The following is a 26726-nucleotide window of genomic DNA, read 5'->3' as shown; positions in this document are numbered from 1 at the left end:
TAGAGATGCAGCAAACTGCAAAATGCATGAAATAATTTTACATGCAATTCCCACCTAAAACCATCATACCAACAGTACAATACCAATGCTGTGCCATAATGCCAAGGTGAGCAGGGAGTGGATTGCGTAGCTGCCTTGATAGCCACTGTGATCGTCACCTCAGTGTTGCCCAGATATTTTTCAGTGCTAAGTATAGTGCTCTGCATATAATAAATATTTAATGAATATCACTGATTGAGTGATTGATAAAAAGGGATTCAAAGAAGATCCTCCTCTTGTAGACTGTAAGCTTGTTGTGAGCAGGGAAAGTGCCTATTCAGTATATTGAACTTTCCCAAGTGCTTAGTAGACTGCTCTGCATACAATAAGCACTCAATAAATACAACTGATTGCTAAATTATAGACCAGTGATTTTCACTTCTATAACTGATGTATTGATAGAATCTATAATTGAACTTAGTCATCCTTGCGGACTTAGAAAAGCAACCCGTAGGGAAAAAAACACATGATTTTTTAATGGAAAATCATGCCTCATTAATATATGGGAGGTCTTTGAAGAAGTCAGCAAGCATCAGGATCATAAGGATCAGACAGAACACATCACTTCCTTCCTAAAAACATCTCCTAGGCTCCCCCCAGGATATAGAAACTCTTCACTACTGTCTTCAAAGTTCTTTTTTTTTAAAAAAAAAAAGCATTTGTTCACTGCTTACTATCTATCAGGTGCTGTACTAAGTGCTGGGGTAGGAACAAGCTAATCAGGTTGGACACAGTCCATGTCCCACATAGGGCTCACAGTTGTAATCCCTGTTCTACAGCCGAGGGAACTGAGGCCCAGAGAAGTGAAGTGACTTGCCCAAGGTCACTCAGCAGACAAGTGGTGGAGCTGGGATTAGAACCTAGGTCCTCTGACTCCCAGGTCTGTGCTTTATCCAGTAGGCCATGCTGTTTTGCTGTTGCTCTGTTCTCTCACTACACCTCAACTCACACTCTTTGCTCTTCCCAAATCAATCTTCTAATTGTCCCTCTCTTTTAACTTACCTGGTTCCAACCCATTCGTTGCTCACGACTTTGCCTCAGCAGGAAACATCGTCATCCCTCAGAATCAACAGACCTCATCCTGGTTCACCTCTTGGCTCAAAAGTCAGCTTTTCCAGGTGACCCCATGACCCTGATTATTTAACCCCATCAGCCCAACCAGCAGTCCTGTATTTATCTGTATTGATTTTTCATTTATGCTCTTCTGCCTTCTATTTTCCCCTCTCAAGGTCACACCTGGAGAGTTTCCCGTACTCTACCAGTTTCAACTATGGGAGGGAGAGTCAAGCAGAGGCCTACCTATTCCATTCTTAGTTTGGGCAGTGGCTGGCTCATGGAAGGCAATCTGCTACAGGTCAAAACTCATCTGTGCTGGGCAGCAGCAGCATGGGAGAGAGTAGAGGGCAGAGACTCAAGTTTACTGCTCAGAAAGAGGCAATGGTAAACCACTTCTGTGTTTTTTACCAAGAAAACTCTATGGATGTACTACCAGAATGATTGCAGATGGAAGTGGGGCATTCTGGGAGAGACAACTTCACAGCAAAAGACAAGACAAGCCTTCTATTTATATCCAGTCTCTCTTTCTTAACTCCCAGCCAATTTATTCACTCTGTTTGTTCTCATTTCTCAATCAACTGTATTCACTGATCACTTACTACATGCAGAACACTGTACTAATTGCTTGGGAAAGTACAATATAACAGAGTGGGCAGACACAGTCCCCACTCTCAAGGACTCACAGTCTACAGGTGGAAAAAAACATTAAAATAAATTTCAATAGGAGAAATGGGAGCGTATAAAGATATAATAATAATAATGGTATTTGTTAAGCGCTTACTATTTACCAGGTAATGTACTAAGTGCTGGGGTGGATACAAGCAAATCAGCTTGGATGGTCCCTGAACCACATGAGACTCACAGTGTTAATCTCCATTTTACAGTGAGGGAACTGAGGCCTAGAGAAGTGAAGTGACTTGCCCAAGGTCACACAGCGGACAAGCAGTGGAATCGGGACTAGAACAAATGAACTTCTGACTCCTAGACCCGTGCTCTACCCGCTGTGCCATAGAAGTGCTGTGGAATTGGGGGTAGGATGACTTTCAGGTGTCCCACAACACTTATGAAGCGGCGTGGCCCAGTGGTTTGAGAAGTAGCATGGCTCAGTGGAAAGAGCCTGGGCTTGGAAGTCAGATCATGAGTTTGAATTCTGCCTCTACCTCTTGTCAGCTGTGTGACTGTGGGCAAGTCACTTAACTTCTCTGTGTCTCAGGTCCCTCATCTGTAAAATGGGGATTAAGACTGTGAGCCTCACGTGGGACAACCTGATTACCCTGTATCTATCCCAGCGCTTAGAACAGTGCTCTGCACATAGTAAGCGCTTAACAAATACCAACATTATTGTTATTATTATTATTATTATTATTGTTATGTATATAAGTAGCCACACCGACGGCTACCCTGGTGATTTGGTGATAGATTGAATATTTGGGTTGAATGAGAGAGATGAGTCAATCAATCAATCAGTCATATTTATTGAGCATATCCTGAGCGCTGAACTAAGCGTTTGGGAAAGTACAATATAACGGAGTTGGTAAACATGTTCCCTGCCCACAATGAGCTTACAGTCAAGAATAATGCCAAGATTATGGGTTTATGAGATAAGGAGGATAGTGGTGTTTCCTACAGTGATGGGAAAGGCAAGAGGAGGACAGTATGGCAGTGATGTTGGTGGTTGTGAATGCAGAAGTGTTAAGATGATAGGTTATGACCTCCGGGAAAGAAAATTAATCAGAGAAAACAGACTTTCCTCTATTAATTTTTGGACCTTTCCAGCAGCATGACAAAGTAGACAGAGTCTGAGTCTGGAAGTCAGAAGGTCGTGGGTTCTAATTCTTGCTCTGTCGCTTATCTGCTGTGTGACCTTGGGCAAGTCACTTTACTTCTCTGGGCCTCAGTTACCTCATCTGTAAAATGGGAATTGAGACTCTGAGCCCCACGTGGGACAAGGCCTGTGTCCAACCCAGTTATCTTGTACCCAACCCAGTGCTTAGTACAGTGCTTGGCACATAGTAAGCACTTAACCAGTACCATAAAAAAAACTCTGTCTCGCCTCTCCTGCCGTCGACCCCTGGCCCATATCCTGCCTCTGGCCTGGAATGTCCTTCCTCCTCACATCTGCCAAACTAGCTCTCTTCCCCACTTCAAAGCCCTACTGAGAGCTCACCTCCTCCAGGAGGCCTTCCCAGACTGAGCCCTTCCTTTCCTTCCGCTCCTCCTCTCCTCCCCATCGCCCCTACTCCCTCCCTCTGCTCTACCCCCTTGCCTGCCCCACAGCACTTGTGTATATTTGTACATATGTATTATTCCATTTATTTTATTAATGATGGGTATATGTCTATAATTCTATTTATCTATTTTGATGGTATTGATGCCTGTCTCCTTGTTTTGTTTTGTTGTCTGCCTCCCCCTTCTAGGCTGTGAGCCCATTGTTGAGTAGGGATTGTCTCTATCTGTTGCTGAATTGTACTTTCCAAGCGCTTCGTACAGTGCTCTGCAGACAGTAAGTGCTCAATAGATATGATTGAATGAATGAATGAATTAACAAATACTATTATTATTATTATTATTTCAGTACTCTACACCAAGCAGGTACTTTATGAATACAATAGAATGAATGACCGAAAGACAGAAAAATCCCATCAGTGGATCATTTCGACAGTGGAAAAGCCCCATGGATCTGTTTTATCTTGGAGGTTCTGGGATTACTCCCTCATCATCTCATATTTGAGCTCAGTTGTGCATTTAGTAGAAATGGACTAATGTGATTTAACTCATTCCACATTCAGAATGTTATTTTGATGCACTGAGATTCCAAATTATAAGTTCACCTAGACAGTTTCAAGCTAAGCAGTAGGCTGGTAACAGTGAATTCCTTTGGAATTAGAAGTAGGCTCTTATCTACCAGCATTTGCAATGTAGATAACTTTCTTGGTCTAACTTCTTCAGCTTTATTTATTCAGTCTTGGTCCTCATTCATTCATTCAACAGTATTTATTGAGCACTTACTATGTGCAGAGCACTGTACTAAGCCCTCAGAATGTACAATTCGGCAACAGATAGACACAATCCCTGTCCTCCTTGCCCCCACCCCCACACATAGGCTCACGCTTACACAGTCACATACATACCCACCCATACACTCTGCAACACTGAAGGAGATAAACAGGAAGCTAAATTACAGGTAGAGGGAAGCCACAGACTATGGTGAGTGTGGGGTTTTGAGGGTATGAATCACCAATAATAATAATAATAACAATAATGGTATTTGTTAAGCTCTTACTATGTGCCAGGAACTGTACTAAGCACTGAGGTGGATACAAGCAAAACAGGTTGGACACGGTCCCCGTCCCCCATGGGGCTCACAGTCTCAATCCCCATTTTACACCATGTGGGACATGGACTGTGTCCAACCTGACTACCTTTTATCTAACCCAGTGCTTAACAAATACCATAAAAAAGTCAGTCATACTTATTGAATGCTTATAGATTCATTCAATAGTATTTATTGAGCGCTTACTGAGTGGCAAGCACTGTACTAAGCGCTTGGAATGTACAATTGGGCAACAGATAGAGACAATCCCTGCCCAATAACGGGCTCACAGTCTAAACGGGGGAGACAGACAGCAAAGCAAAACAGGACAAAACAAAACAACATCATTAAAACAAAACATCATACAGAACAAAACAACATCATAGTCTGAGCAGAGTACTGTACTAAGTTCTCGAGAGAGTACAATATAGCAAAGTAACAGACATATTCCCAAGCTAATGTGGCCGTGGGGACATGGAAGTGCTGAAATAGTAGTTGGGGGTGGGGGAATAGGGTGGAGAGATGAGAGACTGATCAGGCCTCCTGGAAGAGATGGAAATTTTAATGGGTTTTGAAGAGGCGGGGAGAAGTGGTCTGCCAGATGAGGAGGAAGAGGTTTCAGACAGAAGGGAAGCATGAACAAGAGATCAGTGACCAGGGCCGCCTACTCCACCCTAATTCTTTTCGACCTCTTCGCTGCCTTCAACACTGTGGGCCACCCTCTTCTCTTGGAAATATGATTTGACCTGGGCTTCACTGAAACTGTCCTCTCCTGGTTCTCATCTCTCTCTGGTCATTACTTATGAGTCTCTTTCGCTGGCTTCTTTTCTGCTTCCTACCTTCTGATTAAAGGGGTTCCTCAAGGCTCAGTTCTGGGTCCCCTTTTATTCTCCACCTGCGCCCTCTCCCTAAGAGAATTCATTCACTCCCACAGCTTCAGCTACCATCTGGGTGGATGATTCCCAACTCTACCTCTCCAGCCCTGATCTCTCACCTTCTCTGCATTTCCTCCTGTATTCTGGATATCTCCACTTGGATGTCCCACCAATACCTTGAACTTAAGATGTCCAAAACAGAGCTCCTCATCTTCCCACCCGAACCCTGTCTTCCTGTCATTACCATTGCTATAGACAACATCACCATCCTCCCTGCATCACAAGCTTGGCATTATCTTCGACTTATCTTATTCAGCCAACATATTCAATCCGTTGCCAAATCCTGTCAGTTCTACCTTTGCAACATCTCTAGAATCAACCCTTTCTTCTCCAACCAAAGTGTTCCTACACTGATCTAAGAAGTTCTTATTTTATCCTTCCTTGACTACTGCATCAGCCTCCTCGTTGACCTACCTGCCTCCTTACTCTCCCTGCTCAGTCTATACTTCACTCTGTTGCACTGATCACTCTCCCCTGCTTCAAAGCCTTATTGAAGGCACATCTCCTCCAAGAAACTTTCCCTGACTAAACCCTCATTTCCTCATCTCCCACTCCCAAGTGCCCTGGTACTTGGACTTGCTGTCTTTAGTCACCCCTCCCTCAACCCCACAGCACTTATGTAATATCCTCAATTTATTTAATAATAATAATGTTGGTATTTGTTAAGCGCTTACTATGTGCAGAGCATTGTTCTAAGCACTGGGGTAGATACAGGGTAATCAGGTTGCCCCACGTGAGGCTCACAGTTAATCCCCATTTTACAGATGAGGTAACTGAAGCACAGAGAAGTGAAGTGACCTGCCCACAGTCACACAGCTGACAAATGGCAGAGCCGGGATTCGAACCCATGACCTCTCTAACTCCCAAGCCCGGGTTCTTTCCACGGAGCCATGCTGCATTTATTTATATTAATGCCTGTCTCTCCCTCTAGACTGTACGTTCATTGTGGGCAGGGAATGTATCTACCAGCTATGTTATATTGTACTGTCCCAAGTGCTTAGTACGGTACTTTGCACCCACTAAGTGCTTAATAAATACAACTGAGTGACTGATTCAGCTGGCAGTTTAGTAGAATGAGGTCCTTAGCAGGGCCATTCATTCATTCATTCATTCATTCATTCATTCATTCATTCATTCATTCATTCGTATTTATTGAGTGCTTACTGTGTGCAGAGCACTAAGGCCAGAGGAGGATACTTTAGGGCAGAGGCATGGCCCTTTAGCCTGGAAAAATTTCATTCTCCTCCAGGATCCTTCTCTCCCAGGACCTCTCGGGCAGATGGTTAGTTTTAAATAAGGATAGAAAGGAAAGCTCTTTCAATCACAGCATGAGGGATTTGGTTAAAACTACAAAAGAGTTTTCTGCCATACCACTCTGCCCTCAAGGAGCTGGTGTAGATTAGAGTTCAGCAGAATGGACTCTGCCAGGCAGCGGTGGGCACACCAGTGCTGCTCTGAGCTACCCCTTTTCCCTCCCAGACTGAGGTACCCCTTTTCCCTCTGCTCCCTCTGCTCCCTCTCTGCTTCCCGTCCACCCTCTGCTCCCACTCCCTTACCCCTTCACCTCCTCTCAGATAGGCCCCCTTTCCCTCTGTTCCTCCCCCTCTCCCTTCCCCTCCCCTCAACACTGTGCTCATTTGTATATATTTTGATTACCCTATTTATTTTGTTAATGAGGTGTACAGTCCCTTGATTCTATTCATCGTAATTATGTTGTCTTGTTTTTATCTGTCTCCCCCGATTAGACTGTGAGCCCGTCACTGGGCAGGGATTGTCTCTATCTGTTGCTGAATTATACATTCCAAGCACTTAGTACAGTGCTCTGCACATAGTAAGCGCTCAATAAATACTATTGAATGAATGAATGCTCCTGGGGAGGTGTGGGGTTGGACAAGGTCCAGAGGCATTCTGGGAGTGCTTGAGATTCAGACTTCTTGCCGCCTTGGGGGCTGGATGGGTCCCCTGGAATGAAGTCAGACAGCGGATGAGGAAGAGGCAGGGAAGGGTGAGGGGGTTCTGGGTGTGGAAAGAGTGAGACTGATAATCCCATTGCCCCTAATTGGGGTCCTGACCCCACCTGGAAGCACAACCCACATGGCCCGGTTTGCTCGAGGCTGACGGGAAAAGTTACTGGAATCCCTGCATCTTAGTGATTAATGATAGGATAATTTGCCCCTGGAATTCTGGTTCACGACTTGGTACAGAAGGGCTAGAAGGGTTTCAAACTGGGCAATGCTGGCAGGTTAGTTTTGAGGTGGAACTGTGTCCTGGAGATTGATTGATTGATTGATTAATTGATTGATTGGCTCCTCTTCCCCACTAGCAGCAGCAATCCAGGCTCTGAAAATGGCCCAGGGGCCCCACGGGGGCACTGAGGGAAGAGACGAGACTTGAGGAGTGAAAATCTACACGGGTGTGGAGAGGCTGACATCCACACTCTGGGATGGCCAAGAGATAATAATAATAACTGTGGTATTTGTTAAGGGCTTAACATGTGCCAGGCACTGTACTAAACGCTGGGGTGGGTATGAGCTAAGCTAGTTGGACACATGGGGCTCACCGTCTCAAGAGTAGGTGAGTGGCTTAGGGCTCCAGAAACGGTGACCTGATCTACACAGCAGGATTGCCTGGCACGTAGTAAGTGCTTAACAAATGTCATTATCATTATTATTATTATCATTATTATTATCATCCCTGTCTATGCTAGGTTGGTGCTATAAACTGAATTTCCTTCAGTGAATTTGTCTCCCGAAAGCAGATGTGGCAGAAGGCAGGTGACATGGGGTGAGTGAAGCCTGTCAGCTCCTACTGACTCAAATGTGCCGGTCCCATCCTGGATCCTCTCTTGGCAGTTGGACATGTCAAAGAGGAGGGGAAGGACTGGGGGAGGGGCCCTGAGTGAAAGGAATTCTGGAAATTTTCCTACGGGTATTCATCAAACCAAAAGCCTCAAGGCCACTCAAGCCTCTTTTGAAAAGGGGACGTCATATGGTCCAATAATTTCCTGGCATCTGCCCTGTTGGTTTTGATTGTTTGGAGAATTGGCACTAATGTTTAGTGGCACAAATGTTATCATAATTTTGGTGGTTATATTCAGCAAGACTGCAAACTCAGAGGGCAGTATCTTGTGCTCAGGTTACAAGGGAAAAAAGTTTTCATTCCTTAAACAAAATTGGAGGTGAGCTCAGTAACAGTCTTACGGAAGACAGTTGAAAGCTTCATTTCACTAGGCCCAAGTCATGATGTGAAACTGAGACTGAGTTGTGAGGCCTGGTGGGTAGAGCACAGGTCTGGGAGTCAGAAGGACCCGGATTCTAATCTTGGCTCTGCCACTTGTCTGCTGTGTGACCTTGGCCAAGTCACTTCACTTCTCTGGGTCTCAGTTACCTCATCAGTAAAATAGGGATGAAGACTTGAGCCCTGTGTGGGACAGGGACTGGGTCCAACCGGATTAGTTTTTATCAACCCCAGTGCTTAGTACAGTGCCTGGCACATAGTAAGCTCTTAACAAATACCACTACAGTAGTTCAAATAATAATGTTGGTATTTGTATTTGTTAAGTGCTTACTATGTGCAGAGCACTGTTCTAAGCGCTGGGGTAGACATAGGGGAATCAGGTTGTCCCACATGGGGCTCACAGTCTTAATCCCCAATTTACAGAGGAGGGAAATGAGGCCCAGAGAAGTTAAGTGACTTGCCGAAGTGGCTAGTACAGTGCTACCCTTAATGAAGAGCCTCATTATGGTGATGGGAAGAGGAAGGAGGGGAAAAGAAGTTAAAGGAGAAAGAATAATAATAATAATAATGTTGGTATTTGTTAAGCGCTTACTATGTGCAGAGCACTGTTCTAAGCGCTGGGGGAGATACAGGCTGATCAGGTTGTCCCACGTGGGGCTCACAGTTTTAAATCCCCAATTTACAGAGGATGGAACTGAGGCACAGAGAAGTTAAGTGACTTGCCCACAGTCACACAACTGACAAGTGGCAGAGCAGAGATTCGAACCCATGACCTCTGACTCCAAAGCCCGTGCTGTTTCCACTGAGCCATGCTGCTTCTCTAAAGAAGAAGTTAGAAGCAGCATGGTATAGTGGAAAGAACATTGACATGGGAGGCAGAGGATCTAGGTTCTAATCCCACTCCACCTAATATCTGCTGTGTGACGTTGGGCGAGTCACTAAATTTCTCTGATCCTCAGTTACCTCAACTGAAAAATGGGGATTAAGACTAGGAGCCCTATGGGAGACATGGACTGTTTTGTCTTGTCTAATGCGGCTGAGTCATCTCTGACCTACAGCGACTCCAAGGACACATCTCTCCCAGAACGCCCCACCTCCACCTGCGATCGTTCTAATAGTGGATCCATAGAGTTTTCTCGGTGAAAATACTGAAGTGGTTTACCATTGCCTCCTTCCGCACAGTAAACCTAAGTCTCCGCCCTCAACTCTCTCCCAAGCGGCTGCTGCCCAGCACAGATGAGTTTTGACTTGTAACAGACTGCCTTCCACTTGCTAGCCATGGGCCAAACTAGAAATGGAAGGGGTAGGCCTCTGCTTGACTCTCCCTCTCGTAGCCGAGACTGGTAGAGTACTGGAAACTCTCCAGGCTCAGTCCTGAGAAGGGATGGATTGTCTACAATCTGATTATCTTGTATATGCCCCATCGCTTAATACAGAGCCTGACGCACAATAAGCGCTCGACAAATATCATTAGAAAAAAGAAGCGGAGGAAGGAGAAGGAGGAGAGGAGGGAGAAGGTACACGAGTGAGGCGACCACTTCAGTGCCAAAGGGGCGGAGGAGATGGGTTGGTAGCCCAGGTGCCACATCAGGGGAGCCCCAGGTCGTGAGTGCGATGTCAGAGGGCAACGGCACTGCCATAGTGTCAGGGCTGTAGTGGTTAAAAATTTCAAAGTGCCCAGACCGAGCCAGAAGCTGGATCCGGGGTCCTGGGAGGGGAATGTGATGGATCTGCAACAATGGAAGAGGATCAGAAAACGTTCTAGTTTGGGTGTTCCGACGGAAGGCTGTGGGCCGTCGGCATGTTACACTGTGGGCGCTCACAGTGTGATGTAATGGCGTCAAACCGAGGGGGCGGGGAATTTTTCTCTGCTTTAGGACAGCAGAGTGTCTGAAGCTGACTCTGGGAAGAGGAAGGAGTGGAGGAGGGGGAGGAGAAAGAAGAGAGGGAAGAAGAAGAGGAATCAATCAATCAGTGGCATTTAATAATTAATAATAATAACTGTGGTATTTGTTAAGCGCTTACTGTGTGCCAGGCACTGTACTTATCACTGGGTTGGATACGAGCAAAGCGGGTTGAACACAGTCCCTGACCCACAGGAGGTTCACAGTCTCAATCCCCATTTTACAAATGAGGTAACTGAGGCACAGAGAAGTAAAGTGACTTTCCCAAGGTCAAAGAGCAGACAAGTAGCAGAGCTAGAATTAGAGCCCACGATCTTCTGATTCCCAGGCCTATGCTCTCGAGTGCTTACTATGTGCAGGGCACTGTGCCAAGCTCTTGAGAGAGTACAGTACAATAGAGTCGGTAGGCACGTTCCTTGCTGAGATCACTTCTCAAGGACAAAAACACGTCCACCAGTAAATCCTTAATTAAGCCCCGATTAAGCCCTCTTTTCACTGGTTTGCTCTCCCTTCTGTGTCATCGATGCACTTGAATCTGTGACCTTTGGACATCTGATATTCGCCCCACCCCCAGCCCCGCAGCACTTGTGTACATTCCTTTAAATTACATATCATAAATGATTTATTTATATTAATGTCAGGAATTTACAGGCTAGAAGAAGGGGAGGATGAAGAAGAGAAGGAAAAGGAGAATTGTGTAAAATTGTTAAAAGGCTGGTTTGGGCTGGGTTGAGGGTGACAACAGGTTCCTGGGCTTAGAAGTGGCCCTACCTTTCGCCATCCCAGAGTTATGTGGGTGCTGTGTGGGTGTCGATGGTAACCACCCGAATCTGCAGTCCCCCACCCTTCCTGCTCCCCAGGCCATCGCCCAACAAGCATCCTTTCATTCATTCATTTTCCTTCAAAGCTATCCTGGGTGAAAGGAGTCTAAAATGTAATGGGGGACACAGGAAGCTGCAATTTATTTACAAGTAGTTGGAGCAGGAGGAAGAGCGAGGATATAAATAAGTAGCTGCAATTTTGCAGCAGGATGAAATGGCTGAGTGGGCATTAGCTGTGCATATATAGCTAACTGCTAATGCTATAGGTAATGAGAAGCAACGTGGCCTCGTGGAAAGAGCACAGACCTGGGAGGTGAAGGACCTGGATTCTACAGATGAAAGAACTGAGGCACAGAGAAGTTAAGTGAGAAGCAGCATGGCTTAGTGGATAGAGCACAGGCCTGGGAGTCAGAAGGACCTGGACCTGCCATGTGACCTGGGGCAAGTCACTTCACTTCTCGGAACCTCAGTTACCTCATCTGTAAAATGGGGATTAAGACTGGGAGCCCCATGCAGGACAGGGACTGTGTCCACCTGGACAACTTTGTATCTACCCCAGGGTTTAGAACAGTGCCTGGCACATAGTAAGTGCTTAACAAATACCATAAATTTTTTTTTAAGCTAAATGATTTGCCCAAGGTCACACAGCAGACAAGTGGCAGTGTTGGGTTTAGAACCCAGGTTCTTATAATAATAATTAATAATAATTATGGTATTTGTTAAGCACTTACTATGTACCAAGTACTGTTCTAAGTGCTGCGGTAGATAAAAGCTCATCAGGTTGGACACATTTCCTGTCCCATAGGGGACTCAAGGTCTTAATCCCCATTTTACAGATGAGGCCACTAAGGCACAGAGAAGTGAAGTGACTTGCCCAAGGTCACACAGCAGACAAGTGGCAGAGTCAGGATTAGAACCCACTTCTTAATGACTCCCAGGCCCATGGTCTATCCACTAGGCCATGCTGCTTCCTTGATTGATTGATTGATACTGAGTTTACCCTCTTGTATCAAGAAAGTGGTCCCTGAGAAGACTGGGAGGCAGGAATGGGGAGGATGTCTGGACTGAGACCCCACACACATCACCACTGGGCGCACAGCTCCCCTTGATGTCCAGGCCCTAACCCAACAGTTGTTCCTGGGAGAATGAATATTTCAGATCTCCAAGGAGAAATATCTCTCTCCTTCTGCAATCTCCTATTTCCTCCCCCGTCACCTCAAACTTAACATGTCCAAAACAGTGCTCCTTACCTCTGCGCCCAAACCCTGCCCTCCCCTTGACTTTCCATCACTGTAGATAACATCACCATCCTTCTTATCTCACAAGCCCGTAACCTTGGTGTTATCCTTGACTCCTTTCTGATTCAATCCACATATTCAATCCATCACTAAATCCTGTCAGTTCAACCTTTGCGACGTCACTTAAATCCATCCCTTCTTCTCCCTTCTAACCACTACCACCAAACACTTATCCTATCCTGCCTTGATTAATGCATCAGGCTCTATGCTGACTTTCCTGCCTCCTGTCTCTCCCCATTACAGTCTACACATCACCCTGCTGCTGGAATCATTTTTTTACAATAATGTTCAGTCCATGTTTCCTCATTCTTCAAAAACTTCCAGTGGTATCCCATCTACTTCCACAACCAACAGAATCTCCTTACCATTGGATTAAAAGCACTTAATCATCTTGCCCCCTTCTACCTCACCTAACTGTTCTCCTACTCAACCCAGCCTGCACACTTTGCTCCTCAAATGCCAACCTTCTCACTGTGCCTCAATCTTGTTTATCTCGTCACCGACATCTCACCCACATTCTGCCTCTGACCCAGAACATCTTCCTTCTTCATGTCTGAGAGACGATCACTCTCCTTCAGTTCAAAACCTTATTGAAGGTGCACCTCCTCCAAGAGGCCCTTCCCTGACTAAGCCCTCATTCTCTTTTCTTCCACTCCCTTCTGCGTCGACCTGATTTTCCCCCACCCTCAGCCCTACAGCACTTAAGTGTATAGCTGTAATTTATTTGTATTAATGTCTGCCCCCCCCCCCAGGTTGTAAGCTCATTGTGGGGAGGGAATGTGTCTGTTCCCAGTTAATAAAGTGCTTTGCATACAGTATGCACCCAATAAATACTATTGATTGAATGATGAAGTAATGTCTCCAGGCAATACTTCACAGCGTGGGGGCCTCCATAGGAGATTACCCCAGCTCTACCCTTCAGTAGTCTGTCCAGGAATCCAATCTGTTTGGCTCCACAACCACTGGGAATTCACTACTGCAAGCTGGTCAAATAGCAATAATAACAATAATAATAATGTTAGCATTTGTTAAGCACTTTTGATATGTTAAGAGTTGGGGTAGATGCAAGATAATCAGGTCCCACATAGGGATCATGGTGTAAGGAGGAGGGAGAACAAGTACTGAATCCCCTTTTTGCAGATGAGGGAACTGAGGCCCTGAACTGAAATGACTTGCCCTAGGTCACCCAGCAGACAAGTGGCAGAGCTGGGATTAGAACCCAGATCCTCTGACTCCAACTCCACAAGGCCATACTGCTCCCTGAGCCCCAATCCCGGGTCCTAGACGTAATCCTCTAATTATAGTCCTAGACCTTTCATCTACCTCTGAGTCACTGGTCACTCATTTCAAGAGCTGTGCTCTGAGAGGCCTCCATTCACAGCATTGGTCCACAGCAGGGGCCAGCCAATTCCAAATGAGGCTGGGGCCACCCTGGGGATGCCCAGATTTTTATAGAAAGATGATACAAATGATCTGGGCATCACAGTGAAGTATGGACTAGAGTCAGGAGGCGGGAAGGTAAGCAAGGACACCGATGGAGTAATAGTAGAAATAGGGAAATTGCAGGATAAAAGGGGAAATAGTAGAGTTGTGTTTTTCAAGCTTTTCTTCTGTCCACCCTGTTTACAGTTTCCTCCATTTCAGCTCACTTTTCCAAGGACTGTGCCCCTGCCCACATACATGGTCATTCAGTGGGAGAAGTAGGGTGGCCTAGTGGGAAGAGCTCAGGTCTGGGAGTCAGAAGGATCTGGATTCTAATCCCTCTTCCACCACTTGTCTGCTGTGTGGCCTTGGGCAAGTTACTTCACTTCTCTTTGCCTCAGTTTCCTCATCTGCAAAATGAGGAATAAGAGTGTGAGCCCCATGTGGGACAGGGACAGTGTCCAACCTGATTATCTTGTATCTACCCCAACGCTTAGTACAGTGCCTGGCACATGGTAAGAACTTAACAAATACCACAGTTATTATTAACACAACTGTCAGGAGCAGGAGTGAATTGGGTGCTAAGCAAGCCATTAGTACTATAATTAATTCCTTTCTGCGGGATCTTGGTCCTGAATGAATATAATTACTGCTACTACCATTGACTGGTTAACTGAGAAGCAGCGTGGCCTAGTGGATAGAATATGACCTTGGGAGTCAGAAGGATCTGGGTTCTAATCCCAGCTCTGCCACTTGACTGATGTGTGACTTTAGGCAAGTCACCTAAGTCCCCTGTGCCTCAATTCCCTCATCTGAAAAAAATGGGGGTTAAGACCGTGACACCCATGTGGGACAGGGACTGTGTCCAACCTGACTAGCTTGTATCTACCCCAGAGCTTAGTACAGTGGCTGGCACAAAGTAAGTGCTTAACAAATACCATAAAGGGAAAATAAGAAGATGACCATGAGGTGCATTTTATGAAGTGTTGGAGGTAGGGAGGGTCTAGTTTGACGCATTTGAAGCAGGGAGGGGATTCTAGGAAGAGGGAGTGAGCAATGGGTTGGACACAAGAGAGCTGAAGTGAGAAAAAGCTAGCACGTTGGTTGAGAGGACTAAAGTGTAAGATCTGGAGCTGGAGGGATAGTGGGGAAAGAGAGTGGAAAGCAAGAAAGGAGACTGGTGGTGGAGAGGCCTGAATCCATGGGAAATATAATAATAATAATGTTGGTATTTGTTAAGCACTTACTATGTGCCTAGCACTGTTCTAAGCGCTGGGGTAGACATAGGGGAATCAGGTTGTCCCACATGGGGCTCACGGTCTTAATCCCCATTTTACAGATGAGGGAACTGAGGCACAGAGAAGTTAAGTGACTTGCCCACAGTCACACAGCCGACAAGTGGCAGAGCTGGGATTCGAACTCATGAGCCCTGACTCCAAAGCCCGTACTCTTTCCACTGAGCCACGAATATGACACCTGGCCCCTGACTTGCTGGTCCACCTGTTGGCAGAAATTAAACTTGATTAATTAATTAATTGAAGAATACCTTGATTTTTTAAAATAAACTGCTATTTTTCCCCCCAAGCACTTTATCTCAGTTTTGGCTTCATAACCTCTCTGTGGAATAAGGAAAGGTAGATAGTATTATCCTCATTTTACAGATGCGGAGACTGAGGCATGGAGAGGTGAAGTGATTTGTCCAAAGCCATGAGGCAGGCCAGCGTGGCAGAGCTGAGACTAGAACCCGGGTCTCCTGACTTCCATTCCCATGCCCTTTCTGTGGTCCCACTTGGCGAACCTGCCAGGTAGCCGGCAGCCCATGTTTGGACTTTGTAACTGGAACCTTGGCAATTACCTGAAGCCCGGAGCCTGGAGACTCTTCCTTGGGCTGGTTAGACTCTCTCCGTGTAGGGAGAGAGGCCACCAGGGACCCTCACTGCAACCGCAAGTATGGGAGTCTAGTTCAATGGTTTGGGAGAAGATTTTTCCCTCGGAGCCTGTTTAGAGTCCAATGGGAAGACAAGGGATTGGATTTTCCTTCCTGCCTCCTGCCCCGCTCTGGCATGGGAAATAAAGCTAGAACAGGGGAATGAAGAGCCCAGGCAGTGTCCCTCCTCTCGCTCGCAGTTCACAGCCACGACCTTATTAGGGCAAGAGAAAAGCGGTTCCTTCTACTCTGACACTTTTGTCAAGTGTTCATCCCCATGGGGAAAGAGAGGGAGAGAGGCAGAAGCACGGAGTCGGAGACTTTTCCCTCCCCCTTATGCTTAGGCCCGCACATACAGACAAAGGGACCCGCTCGGACACATGTACATTCACTCACACAAATACATACGAACACACATAAGTATATGCACTCACATGTGATGTTCCACACACACAAACCAGCACATGCACGCACCTACACACAGGCATCCACAGGTGTGTAGGCATCCAGCTACACTTATGAACATATGAGTGAATGCATGAACACATGGACATGCTACATGCATAGAGCATTTGTGTGATGCCTGGACACGCAGCCTCAGATCCACATGAGGCATGGCCAAACATCAGATGTGCTACATGCATGCATGCATGTGTACCCACATGCACAGACATTCATTTATTGGCAGGAACATTAACATGCATACACAGATGTACACACAAGCATACTTGTGCACCCAGGCATGCCCCATACCAAATGCAAAATGTGTACACACAAAAAGCAGAGTTACACATGTGCAGACATAATAATAATGATGGTAGTTGTTAAGCGCTTACTATGTGCTGAGCACTGTTCTAAGCGCTGCGGTAAATACAGGGTAATCAGATTTTCCCACGTGGGGCTCACATTTTTTAATCCCCATTTTTATAGATGAGGTAACTGAGGCACAGAGAAGTTTGCCCAAGGTCACACAGCAGACAAGTGGTGGAGCCAGCGTTAGAACCCACAACCTCTGACTCCCAAGCCCGTGCTCTTTCCACTAAGCCAGGCTGCAGACATACACACACACCAACATGCCCATCGTCACAAATACACATAGGTACACACTCACAATTTCTCAGCGTAGAAAAAGTGACCGTCAAAGCTGAGGTCTGCAGGCCAGGTAACAATTAGTTCCATCCCACTCTCCCACTGTCCTGCTTTGAGTTTGCCAGCTCAGGTCAGCTCCAGTTTTCCAACTAGAACAGACAAGGGCCCAGCTGACTGCTCCACTCTCCACAGAGGGCAACAGTGTACTCTCCCAAGCTCTTAGTACAGTACTCTGCACACAATAAGTGCTCAATAAATATGATTGAATAAATGAATGAATAAAGCACACCTAGTGTGGCCCAATCCGTTCCTTCCCTTGGAAACTGTAAGCTGGTCCTCTAGACTGTAAACTCCTTGTGAAGGGGGAACGTGCCTGCCAACTCTATTTTACTGTAATAATAATAATAATAATAATAATGATGGCATTTGTTAAGTGCTTACTATGTGAAAAGCACTATTCTAAGCGCTGGGAGGATACAAGGCTATCAGGTTGTCCCACATGGGGCTCACAGTCTTAAAGCCCATTTTACAGTTGAGGTAACTGAGGCACAGAGAAGTTAAGTGACTTGCCCAAAGTCACACAGCTGACAAACAGTGGAGCTGGGATTTGAACCCATGATCTCCAACTCCCCAGCCCGTGCTCTTTCCATTGAATCATGCTGATTCTCTACTCGCCCAAGTGCTTAGTACAATGCACTGCACACAATAAACATGCAATAAATACCACGGATCGATTGAAATGGCCAGAAAATGCCCAGAAAGGCCCAGCACACTCAGGTCATCAAGCCTCTTCTCCCTTTTGGGAAGAACAGGGACTAGACTGTAAGCTTATTGTGGGCAGGGAATGTGTCTACTGTTCTATTGCACTCTCCCAAGCACTTAGTACAGTGCTCTGTATACAGTAAGCGTTCAATAAATAGGATTGACTGACTGACAGCTCTGATTGGCTGAACCTGCACCTCACCCTTCCCAGACCAGGCCCTAGGCCCTTGTCTGGAAGCCAGGCAGTGGTATTGGGTGGGGCTCCAGCAGTGCCTCTGTCCCTGAGGCTCCCGGGCTGACTGGAGAGGCCCCAAGAGAGAGGCCACAGCCTCAGCTTTGGGTTGGGTGGGGGCAAGTCTCCCAGTTCTGACCTCAGCATGCCCCTGGCAGACAGCCCCCTGCCTTATTTGGAATCAAGTGGGCAGTAAAATCCCAGAGGCATTCAGGTCCGTGGGCTCCATGAGCTGTCCTCTTCTGCTTTCCCATCACCGTAGACGGCACAACTATCCTTCCCGACTCACAAGCCCGTAACCTTGGCGGTATCCTTTACTCCGCTCTCTCATTCAACCCACATATTCAATCCATCACCAAATCCTGTCGGTCCCACCTTCACAACATCGCTAAAATCTGCCCTTTCCTCTCCATCCAAACTGTTAGCACGTTAGTACAGTCACTCATCCTATCCCACCTAGATTATTGAATCAGCCTCCTTTCTGACCTCCCAACCCTCTGCCTCTCCCCACTATAGAACATACGTCACTCTGCTGCCCAGATTACCTTTCTACAGAAATGCTCTGGGCATATCACCCCCCTCCTCAAAAATCTCCAGTGGTTGCCTATCAACCTCCGTATCAAGTAAAAGCTCCTCAATATTAGCTTCAAAGCTCTCCAGTACCTGGCCCCCTCCTACCGCACCTCCCTTCTTTCCTTCTACAAACCAGTCCTCACATTCCACTCCTCTGCCGCTAAACTCCTCACGGTCCCTCGTTCGCGCTGTCCCGCCGTCGACCCGTGGCTCTCTTCCCCTCTTCAAAGCCCTACTGAGCGCTCACCTCCTACAGGAGCCCTTCCCAGACTGAGTCCTCCCTTTCCCTCTGCTCCTCCTCTCCTCCCCATTCCCCCTTCTCCCTTCCTCTGCTCTCCCCCCTTCCCCTCCCCACAGCACAGTGCATATTTGTATATATTATTTATTACTCCATTTATTTTGTTAATGATGTATATATACCTATTATTCTATTTATCTTGATGATATTTATGGCAGACTACTCATTTTGTTTTGTTCTGTTTTGTTGTCTGTCTCCCCCCTTTAGACTGTGAGCCCATGGTTGGGCAGGGATTGTCTGTCTGTTGCCAAATTGTACATGTACATTCCAAGCACTTAGTACAGTGCTCTTCACATAGTGAGCGCTAAATAAATATGATTGAATGAATGACTCAATCAATGAATGAATGGAATATCACACGTGTTGGTCTTCTTAATTTGTGTGACTTCAAGCGGGACTGAATCCTCTTGGTTGGCCGGGAGGTGGGCGGGGATGAGGAAGAGAGATTCCCTGAGCAAAATCGCAGTCCATACAGACAGAGAGCCCAGGTCCGGGACTGCCAGCGTGTATGGAATGAGAACTCAGCCCTGGAGTGCCAACCTGTGTAGGCAGAATATCCACAGCCCTAATGTGGCAGCCTGTACAGACACACAGCAGCAGTGGTGCCAGTCTCTTGGTCCAAGGCTCCCCTCCACCACCTTGGCCTGGAGCTCCTACCCTAAGGCAATAGTGGGGGCAAGGAGAACACACCGGCCTGTGGAATTGTCACCTGTGCCCGGCCAAAGAACCCGTGGGGCTGGGCTAAGATCCCTTGGGGTTGGCAGAAACCCCTCAATCTGGAAGCGGTGTGGGAGGAGGAGTCATCTCCACCATGGGGGACTCAGGATGAAGGGATGAAGGGACATGAAGGGATGAAGGGACTCAGGATGAAGGGATGAAGGGAGATGCCCTGGGAATCTCCCTTTAGGAACAGAGAGGGCTGGACTGCAGCATGGCTTAGGGGCTAGAGCACAGAATCAGAAGGAACAGGGTTCTAAGCCCAGCTCTGCCACTTGTCTACTGTGTGACTTGGTGCAAGTGACTTAACTTTTCTGTGCCTCAGTGCCCTCATCTGTAAAATGGGGATTAAGATTGTGAGCCCTTTGAGGGACAGGGATTGTGTCCAACCTAATTATCTTATATTTACCCCATTGCTTAAAACATTGCTTGGCATAAAGTAAGTGTTTAAACTAACTCTCTTCCCCTCTTCAAAGCCCTACTGAATGCTCACCTCCTCCAGGAGGCCTTCCCAGACTGAGTCCCCCCTTTTCTCTCTGCTCCCCTTCCCCCCCATCCTCTGCTCTTCCCCCTTTCCCTCCCCTCAGCACTGTGCTCATTTGTATATATTATTTATTAATTGATTTATTTTGTTAATGAGGTGTATATCTCCTTGATTCTATTTATCTTGATGATGTTGTCTTGTTTTTGTTTTGTTCTGTTGCTTTGCTGTCTGTCTTCCCCATTTAGACTATGAGCCTGTCACTGGGCAGGGATTGTCTCTATCTGTTGCCATATTGTATATTCCAAGCACTTAGTACAGTGCTCTGCACATAGTAAACGCTCAATAAATACTATTGAATGAATGAATGAAATATCACAATTATTTTTATTAGAGTGGGGGGGAGTGGAAGGTTCACAGTTGGATGAAGCCCTTATTATTCACCCTTATTATTCACCCCACCCTCTTCCCTACAGCACTTGCATACATAAGCAGTGTGGCCTAGTGAAAAGAGCCTGGGCAGAGGAACTGTGTTCTAATCCCAACTCTTCTAGTGGTCTGCTGTGTGACCTTGGACAGGACACTCACTTTTCTGTGACTCAGTTACCTCATCTGTAAAATGGGGATTAAGACTGTGAGACCCATGTAGGAAAGGGACTGTGTCCAATCTGATTAGTTTGTGTGTAACCAGTGCTTAGTACAGTGTCTGGCACATAGAAAGCACATAACAAATACCATAAAAACATCAGTCATTTCTTTATATTAATGTCTGTCTCATTTATTCATTCATTCATTCAATCATATTTACTGAGCACTTGCTGTGTGCAGAGCACTGTACTAAGCGTTTGGAAAGTACAACCGGGCAACAAATAGAAACAATCCCTGCCCACAACGGGCTCAGAGTCTAGAAGGCTGGCTCACAATCTTCTCCTCTAGACTGTAAGCTCTTTAGTGGGCAGGGAATGTGTCTACAAACTCTGTTATATTGTACTCTCTCAAGCATTTAGTACTGTGCTCTGCACATAGTAAGTGCTCAAAAAATAGAGTGACTGATTGAGACCACAGCCTCAGGGGGAGAGGAAGACCTGTTGACGGGCCTGGAGGCTTGAAGTGCTTTCATGTTTGGCTCTAGAACTGGAATATCATAGAAATAGTGTGCCCAGGTGAAAGATGTCTAGCCACCACACAGAATCCCAACCCCCCAGAAAATAGGATTGGTAGGTGTAGGAGGTTGAGAAATGAATCAGAAGTGCTCCTGAGGAGATATGATTTTAGTAGGGCTTTGAAGATGGGGAGAGTAGTGATGTGCTGGATATGAAGGGGGAGGGACGGAGCCCGTCACTGGGCAGGGATTGTCTCTATCTGTTGCCGAATTGTACATTCCAAGTGCTTAGTACAGTGTTCTGCACATAGTAATCGCTCAATAAATACTATTGGATGAATTGAATGAATGAATGATTGATTGACACCACAACTTCAGAGCAGCAAGAAGGCCTGTGGTTTGCTGTCTCTCAGGGCCTGGAGGCTTGAAGGACTGTCAGGTCCTAGAACTGGAATATCTCAGAAATAGTGTGCCCAGTTGAAGGAAGTCCAGCCTCCTGCTCCACCTCAGGGCAGGGCAATACCTCCTGGCCAGGCGCTCTCTGCCCCAGGACCATTAACCAATTCGCTCTGCGTCGCTTTCTGTCTTGGATCGATGGTGGAGGAAAGATGGGCTTTTCCTAAGGAAAACCAAGAAGAGGCTCTTCCCAGTCTGAGTCTCATCACTTAAAGTAAGAGGGTGGGAATGCCCCCGCCAGTGCCAGCCCCTCCACCCCGGCAGGCTCCTTATGTCGTGTCCTGGGAGGCAGGGAGCAGATCTGAGATTTGGATCTGGGATTCCAATCTGGGATTGAGCCCCATCCTCCTCCAGTCAAGAGGGGCTGGGGAGAAGGCCTCGGGCTTCTCCTGAGAAGCTCTAAAAAGCCCATGCTGAGTCCCAAGACCCTGGTCCTATCTCTCAGGAGAGCTCGTGCCCAAGAGGGTGACAACCTTAGCCAGCATTCAGACCACCCCAGCATTTCCAGATTTCACCGGAAATCTGCCGGTCCAAGGAGTGAAAACCCCAGATACACTTTTATTACGCGTGGCCTAGTGGGAAGAGCACAGGACTAGGAGTCAGAGGACCTGGGTTTTGATCCCGGCATCTTCATGTTCCAGCTGTGTAAACTTGTGCAAGTCACTTTACTTCTCTATGTCTCAGTTACCTCATCTGTAAATTGAGGATTCAGTACCTGTTCTCCTCCCTACTTAGATTGGGAGCACTTGTGTGGGACAGGAACTATGTCCAACCTGATTATCCTGGATCTTCCCCCATGCTTAGACCAGTGAGTGACACATAGTGAGAACTTAACAGATACCACAGTTATTATTATTATTATTATTATTATTATTAACATGCCAGGAGACCGGCATGGCTCTTCTCTGCTTGGCCCTAACGGGTAGCATTTCCCAGAGGGCAACTTTGCCAGACCAGACGGGAATGCGCTGGAAATAAGATTTCTCCATTTCCGAGAAAGGTTGGCAATGCTGCAGCCTGAGGAGAGGAAATGGCGTACCCCAGGGCGGGGGGCTGAGATTCAGGAGTCCTCTTTATGGGACAGGTGCCTGGCCAGGGAGGGATCCGAAACTGATCGTCTGCCTCCTCTCTGGGGGCTTGAGGTTGATAAGGCCAACTTGGGGGCCGTCCACTGATGAGGTATCACAGTGGCCAGCCAGTGCCCCTTCTTCCTGCACAATAGCCCCAACCCTCTATTCATGAGAAGCAGCACGGTGTAGTAGTTAGAGACCTGATCTGGGATTCAGAAGGTCCTGGGTTCTAATCCCAGCTCCTCCACTTGTTTTCTGTGTGACCTTGGGCTTCTCTGTGCCTCAGGTACCTCATCTGTAAATGGGGATTGAGACTGTGAGCCCCACATGGGACAAGGACTGTGTCCAACCTGATTTACTTGTATCCACTCCAGTGCTTGGTACAATGCCTGGCACATAGTAAGTGCTTAACAAATACCATTATTATTATTATTATTAAAAATAATAATTCAATCATATTTATTAAGCTCTTACTGTGTACTAAGAGCTTGGGAGAGTGTAATGTACCAACAGACACATTCCCTGCCCCCAATGAGCTCTCAGTCTAGAGGGGGAGAAAGACATTATTATAATGTCCCCGCTCGGCCACTTGTCAGCTGTGTGACTTTGGGCAAGTCACTTAACTTCTCTGTGCCTCAGTTCCCTCATCTGTAAAATGGGGATTAAGACTGTGAGCCCCACGTGGGACAACCTGATTCCCCTGTGTCTACCCCAGCGCTTAGAACAGTGCTCGGCCCATAGTAAGCGCTTAACAAATACCAACATTATTATTATTATTATTATTATTATTAATAATAAATAAATTACAGATATATACATTAAGTGCTTAGGGCCTGGGAGGGAATAAATTTAATAATAATAATAATAATGTTGGTATTTGTTAAGCGCTTACTATGTGCAGAGCACTGTTCTAAGCGTTGGGGTAGATACAGGGGAATCAGGTTGTCCCATGTGAGGCTCACAGTTAATCCCCAGTTTACAGATGAGGGAACTGAGGCACAGAGATGTTAAGTGACTTGCCCACAGTCACACAGCTGACAAGTGGCAGAGCTGGGATTCGAACTTATGACCTCTGACTCCCAAGCCCGGGCTCTTTCCACTGAGCCACGTTGCTCCTCCAGCCACGCTGAGAGAGAAAGGGTGATGCAGAAGGAAGAGGAAGAAGAGGAAAGATGGGGTTAGGCAGGGAAGGCCTCTTGGATGAGATGGGCTTTGAAGGTGAGAGTGTAATTGTCTGTTAGATTTGAGGAGGGAGTGCATTCTAGGCCAGAGGAATGACGTGGCTTAGGGGTCAGTGGTGACGTAAATGAGATCGAGGTACAGTGAGAAGATTAGCATTAAAGGAATGGTGTGTGGGCTGGGTTGTAGCAGGAGAATAAGAGGTGAGGTAGGACAGGCCAAAGTGATTGAATACTTTAAAGCCAATGGAGAGGAGTTTTTGTTTGTAGCAGAGGAGCAACTCCTGGAACTTTTTGAGGAGTGGGGAAACATGGCCTGAACGCTTTTGTAAAAAAATGATTCAGGAAGGATGATCCAGGCAGCAGAGTGAAACATGGACTGGAGTGGAGAGAGACAAGAGGCTGGGAGGGCAGCAAGGAGGCTGATACAGTAATCAAGGCAGGACAGGATAAGTGATTGCATTAAGGTTGTAGCAGTTTGGATGGAGAGGAAAGGGTGGATTTCAGCAATGTTGTGAAGGTGGAATACAGCTAAAATCCACGATGTTAGAGGTGTGGGGCTGGCCCGGCCCCGGGCGGGGACTGACACAGAAGCAGCAACCGCCTTACCAGGTTGCAGAGATGTGAAGAGAAAGAGTGTCCCAGGCTGTCCAGTTGCTGGCTGTCTGGCTAGCCAGCGGGCACGAGAATCCGGAGTTATTTTTGCAATGCCTCATTCTTTCTGGTCTCAGTTCCATTTCCTCTCCACTATTGTTAAGGATCCCATTGTTTGCTCCAAGTAACGGCCCTTCTGCGGACTCCTTGGGCTGGCAGGAAGACCAGGGGAACAGTAGGCAGTTAACTGCCATTCATCCTGCACAATGAGGGGCTTGGCTGCCATTGCTGGGGAAGGTGGGAGCCGAGACTGGGAGCCAGGGACCTGCTGGCTGTTGCTGGCAGGGAGGAGAGACGAAAAGGGAAGGAGGACCCCCAGGGGAAGCCTTTTCTGAGGAAGTGTGGGCGGAGGGAGGGGCAGGAAGGCCTGAGGCCCACAACCAAAGACAATTCTTTTCGATTTCAACTGTCCAGTTTCTGAGCCTCCTCACACCAGGAGAAATGGTCAGCAAGGCAGAACCCGGCCCCCAGCCCACCCCACCCTCAGCCCCCACGCCCAGCCCGGATTCAACAATTAGAGGCTAAAAGCTGAAGCGAGACAGTTCCCTACCCCAGTTGGACACATGCTAATCGGGCTGGCCTGGTGTCCCACAGAGTCTCTTCAGAGGTGACCGCCCCCGTTGGCAACTGGGGAAACTCAGAGGAGGCCTCCTCAAGCCCCAACAGCAGGATACTGGGAGCCAGGAGAAGCAGGATCCAGTCGAAGAGGGATAATTAGAAAGCGAACACCCCAATCATCCCCTGGAAATGCTTCAGGAAAGCAGGGATCCCTCTCAACTGGACCCGATCCTCATGAGAAAGGCCCAGGACCACCACCAGTGCCAGGAACAGGCAAGAGAAGCCAATTGTCGGGAGCGGCGGTGGTGTTCAGAGACCAGCAAGGACGGGAGCCTCCCTCAGGACACCGATCACGGCCCAGGCGAGAGGGGAAAGGATCCTGGGGCGTGTGAGGGGGTGAGTTTGCCTCAGTGTCTAGGAGCCTGACTGGCTGTGAAGTTCATAGCTCTGGGAAACAAACAACAACTAGCAACAACTAGCAACAAATAAATCCTCCTCAGCTTTGACTTTGATGGTTACCTGCTGAAATAATATTAATAATAATAATAATAATAATGATCATAATTCCAGTGCGTGGAGCCCTTGGGTAAGGAGGGAGGAAATGGGTCACTGCCAGGCAGGGAATTCTCCTGGCTAATGGCCAAGGCAATGATGCCTTTTTCAACTCACCCTGAACACTGCATTCATCTAATGCCAGCCTACTCACTGTACCTCGATCTTGTATATTTCACCGCCGATCCCTTACCCAAGTCCTGCCTCTGGACTGAAACTCCCTCCTGCTTCATATAAGAGACCATGACTCTCCCTGTCTTTAAAGCCTTATTCAAATCCCATCTCCTCCAAGAGACCTTCTCCATCTAAGCCCTCATTTCCCCTTCTCCCTCTCCCTTCTGTGTCGCCTCTGCTCTTCTATTTGTCCCTCTTAAGCTCTTGATATTCACTCTACCCTCAGTACCACAGCACTTAAGTATGTATCAATAATTTATTTTAATGTCTGTCATCCGTCTCCCTGTCTTGATTATAAACTCCTTATGGGAAGGGAACATGTCTACCAACTCTGTTGTACTCACCCAAGTGCTTAGTATAGTGCTCTGCACACAGTAAGCGCTCAATAAATATGACTGATTGACTGATCAGTTAATCACACCATCCCTGCGAGTTAGGTAGATGGCAAGTAATGTTGTCCCCAAGATAATGCCATGGGGGAACAAGAATTTTTACTCTCCCTGCTGCCACGCTCCTAGCTCTGGGCTCATACCAAACTGCCCCCAGCTCAGCTCAACTAAGAACTATGGGAGGTGAGCAGAGAATTGGACAAGTGGAGAATGGGGTTGGGGAGAAGTGGTCAGGGAATGGGACACAGAAAGCAGAAGGCGGAGGGGAGGGGTTAAGCGTAGAGAGCAAGGTATGGAGACTGGGGCAAGGTAGAGCTCTGAGGTAACCCAGAAGTCAGGGAAGATTGACTACTTATCACCTGTCATAATCTACAGCTCAACTACCAGAGGAAACTCACTCTAACTAAACCAACATGGCACAAGGGAAATGAACAGTGTCTCCAGGCAGTCTTCCTGGTGCCTGGGGCAAGGAGGGACCGGTGGATTCGA

General features: G+C 47.1%; 1 non-coding gene across 1 annotated transcript; it reads right to left on the bottom strand.

Moving 5' to 3' along the window:
- Window positions 1–9826: 9826 nt before the first annotated feature.
- Window positions 9827–9964, bottom strand: LOC114817188. Its single transcript, XR_003765026.1, has one exon. It is a non-coding gene; the product is annotated as a small nucleolar RNA SNORA7 (small nucleolar RNA).
- Window positions 9965–26726: the final 16762 nt, after the last annotated feature.

The sequence above is a fragment of the Ornithorhynchus anatinus genome, chromosome 1 (assembly GCF_004115215.2).
Source record: "Ornithorhynchus anatinus isolate Pmale09 chromosome 1, mOrnAna1.pri.v4, whole genome shotgun sequence".
Lineage (NCBI taxonomy): Eukaryota > Metazoa > Chordata > Mammalia > Monotremata > Ornithorhynchidae > Ornithorhynchus > Ornithorhynchus anatinus.
The sequence above is the reverse complement of the archived record's forward strand: the minus strand, read 5'-3'. Positions and strand labels throughout refer to the sequence as shown.